Consider the following 204-nt stretch of genomic DNA (forward strand, 5'->3'; position numbering starts at 1 on the left):
AGTAGTTCCAAGTGACGCCAGCAGCCTCAGGGGAAAGGCCGCCGCCACCTGGTCCGAAAGTGAAGGAATACCTTGGCGGACGGGTAAAGAGGAAGTCCCTGAAGATTAAAAATTAAAAGTAATGAAAAACAGTACAAAAAATCCAGATTTGGAACAAATTTTTTCTTTTTAGACTGCCAGGACCCGATTTGAAATAGATGTTAC

This window comes from Penaeus monodon, chromosome 32 (assembly GCF_015228065.2).
Source record: "Penaeus monodon isolate SGIC_2016 chromosome 32, NSTDA_Pmon_1, whole genome shotgun sequence".
In the NCBI taxonomy this organism is placed as follows: Eukaryota; Metazoa; Arthropoda; class Malacostraca; order Decapoda; family Penaeidae; genus Penaeus; species Penaeus monodon.